This window comes from Erythranthe guttata, chromosome 9 (assembly GCF_056151865.1).
Source record: "Erythranthe guttata isolate IM_541 chromosome 9, IM_541, whole genome shotgun sequence".
NCBI classification, from domain to species: Eukaryota; Viridiplantae; Streptophyta; class Magnoliopsida; order Lamiales; family Phrymaceae; genus Erythranthe; species Erythranthe guttata.
The window spans coordinates 8,920,688-8,923,991 of record NC_142541.1 but is presented as its reverse complement, the minus strand read 5'-3'; the positions used below and the strand labels follow the sequence as shown (position 1 = coordinate 8,923,991).

The following is a 3,304-nucleotide window of genomic DNA, read 5'->3' as shown; positions in this document are numbered from 1 at the left end:
TAAATCATGCTTTGTTCGGTTTTAAATCTCATCTTAGGACATTTATGATACGAAGTGTTGGGTTGTAAGTGATTTGGGATATGATTTGGGCCTTCTTTGAACCGTTTGAGCCTTTCAAGCCTACCATTTTTGTCCAATTTATCCTTAGAACCACTAGGCCAAAACACAACACTGGCGACGAAAAGTTGCGACGAAAAAAGGATATTGGCGACGAAAATTCAACACTTGCGACGAAATAAAATCGTCGCAACGGAGACAAAAAAAGGTCGCCAAACGGCTCGTCGCAAAGCCTGCTACGAAACATTATTTTCGTCGCAGAATGTTGCGACGCTTCCATGTTTCGTCGCAAAAATTCGTATTTGCCAATTTATTTTTGTAGGCGACGAAATTTGACAATCGACGCAAATCTCCTAGCCATCTTGCGACGATTGAGCGAAAAACGTCGCAATTGGTTTGTGCAAATTTGCGACGAAAATGATTTCGGTCGCAATTATTTACCCACTTATTTGCAACGTTGTACAAAATCGTCGCAAGTTTTTTTTTATGTGACATATTAAATAATAAATTAACCTGTAATTGATTTTTAATTCTTTTTCTTTAGAATAATTAATTACCAATTCTAATAACAGAAAATTAACTATTAGGTCAAAGAAAACATCACATTCAAATTTATTCCATCACATTAAAATCAAAATATTAAGTGAAATACACTACAAATTCGAAACTACACTCAAACTTAAAAAAATATTGTAGCATTACAAACAAAAAAAAAAAAATTGATCCATGCTTTATTCATTGTTCATTAGAAGTAGTTTGCTGTGGAGAAATACATGACTTTGTCGTCTCAAATGCTCGTTCTCGGTATTGAAAGCTTTGCTGAAGTTATCCACCTGATCTTAATAAACTCTTACCATCTGTGCCTGCAAAAAATGTATAAGTACATAAGTGTTCCATAAATATGAACAAGGACAAGTTAAACAAAAAATACGGCACCGTAACAACTAAAGCTCAGTTACCCAAAGTGTCTATGCGGCAATACAAAACACCCAAATTATCTTGAAACATATATAAAACAAAAGTTTCAACATATAAGCATATACCGAAAAACAACTCCCAATACTGCGCAATAGATACCAAACACTTTATACAATGTATACCAAACATCATATGGCGGCTCATATAAATACCAAATGATAGATCTCATATACGAGACAAATTTACCCGAGAGCTTCTCACGTAGATCCCTTGCGCCTTCAGAAACATATCCCTTCGCACATAGTTAGCTTGATCAATACTTTCCTTGGAGCTTAAAAAGCAAATCTGTTATGCCAACGCCAACTCAGAGATCTTGCCAGATCATAAATAAAATCAGAGCCATCTTAGACGAAGTAGATGCTATGATAACATAGTGTCAAAAACAAAAACAAACATCACATAAATATATTGCTGAAAATTTACTCAAAAAAACTCATACCTGTGACTTGGTGTTCACTGTCCTAGAAAAGATCGTGTTCTCATTTGTCATCATTTTCTCTTTGTCTACATAAAAAAATGAATTTGCTAGCATAAGGGAATCTGATTTCTCCATGAAAGACAAAAAAAAAAAAGCTGATTTGATGTTTAAAATACCCGTGTCATTACAAACAATTCCCTGCTTCATCCACCATCTGATACATTACAGCTCTTTATATGCTAGCAAATGCACCAAATGCAGCTTCTAATTAATTCCAAACAAACTCCCAGAACAAACCATATATATTTTACTTAAATCTCTACTATTAAACTATAAATAAATAAAAACAATAAAAAAAATAGTCACTCTAATGTATTGGTGCAGACTTCAGTGAAAATCTTATCACACTTAAAACATTAAATAATCAACATACCACCAATTTATTCATTCCTATGAGTGTACTTTATATTATCAAATTATAGATATCACAACCCTATGAGTGCAAAAACTCAATTATAGATTTAATGGACCTTCAAACCAATTATATATTCAAGAACTCGTTACCTTGTAAAGAGAATGAGAGGGAAAAAAGCATTCACGAAGTGATAGTTCCACAGGGAGAAGGATAAAGGGGAGATGGTTGTGTACGAGGAGAAGACGAACGAGGTTATGACAGCCTGTACAATTGTGGCGGCGAATTGTGGAGGTGAAAAGACGGCAAATCGTGGAGGTGAAGAGACGGCAAATCGTGGCAGCGAACCATGGAGGTGAAGAGACGGTGAATCGTGGCGGTGAAGAGACGGGACCCGACCGGATTCGGATCTCGGGCATACCCGCCCCGTCTCTCGGCAACTCTCCAGCAGCGTCGCTCTTCACCACCGGAAACCGGCTGCGTGACTTTGCCAAACTGCTGGATCTGAGATTCGAAGTGCAGCGGTGAAGCGTGGGGACGAGGTGTGGCGGCAAAGAGAAGATCAGTCACGGAGAGAAAAGGGCAGAGAGAAGAATTAAATTAGGGTTTTATGTAATGCTCAGTGAATTGCGACGTTTAATAGTACTTCAAAATAAAAATACATTTAACTATTGCGACGAATCCCATTAACTAATTCGTCGCAATAGAAAACCGAGTAAATTTTGTCAACTCCTGTGCGACGAGTTTTCACACATTCGTCCCAATAAATTGTTTTAATATATAAACCAAAGCACATTGCGACGAAAATTACCTTTTCGTCGCAATAATTATTTTTGTAAAAAAACTATTATTAGAATCATGCGACGAATCATTTAAAATCGTCGTAAAAAGAGCGGGAACTTATTTTTCACCAAATTTCGCGATGTTTATTACATAATCGTCGCAAAGATTGACAAAAAACATATATTAAAAAAACATTTTACATGTTTGCGACGAAAATCATGATTTCGTCGCAAGAATTTTTCTTTTGCAAGGGAGATTTTTGTGTTGCAACTAATTTTGGCAATAATCGTCGCGAGAGTGCGACGGTATTAATTTTCGTCGCTACAAAATCGTCGCCAGAATGCAGTTTTGGCCTAGTGAACCTTGATTTGAGCCTTGGAGAAAAGGTGTTCTTTCTTTTAGCCAATATGTAGAAGGTAGAAAAGTGGAGATTCTTGAATAATTACCCCGTGAAGTTCGGTCGAAAATTCTTATAAGGTCTTCTTCTTCTTCGAAAAAAAAAAAACAGAAATATATATGTGCATCTTTATATATATATATATTACAAAAAAAAAAAAGAAAAAAAAAAGAGAGAAAAGAAGAAGAAGAGATTAGAAGGGAGAAATAAGGACTAGTAGTTGAATTGTTTTGAAAACTCGATCCCTTCTCTTAAGAGC

General features: G+C 35.9%; 1 long non-coding RNA gene across 1 annotated transcript; it reads right to left on the bottom strand.

Annotated features, from left to right (window-relative positions):
* Positions 1 to 662: 662 nt before the first annotated feature.
* On the bottom strand, positions 663 to 2,468 carry LOC148768003 (uncharacterized). The gene is made up of 5 exons (XR_016033618.1): positions 2,018 to 2,468; positions 1,630 to 1,692; positions 1,475 to 1,539; positions 1,222 to 1,347; positions 663 to 920 (listed from the first exon to the last, which is right to left on the bottom strand). It is a non-coding gene; the product is annotated as an uncharacterized LOC148768003 (long non-coding RNA).
* Between the last annotated feature and the right edge of the window lie 836 nt (positions 2,469 to 3,304).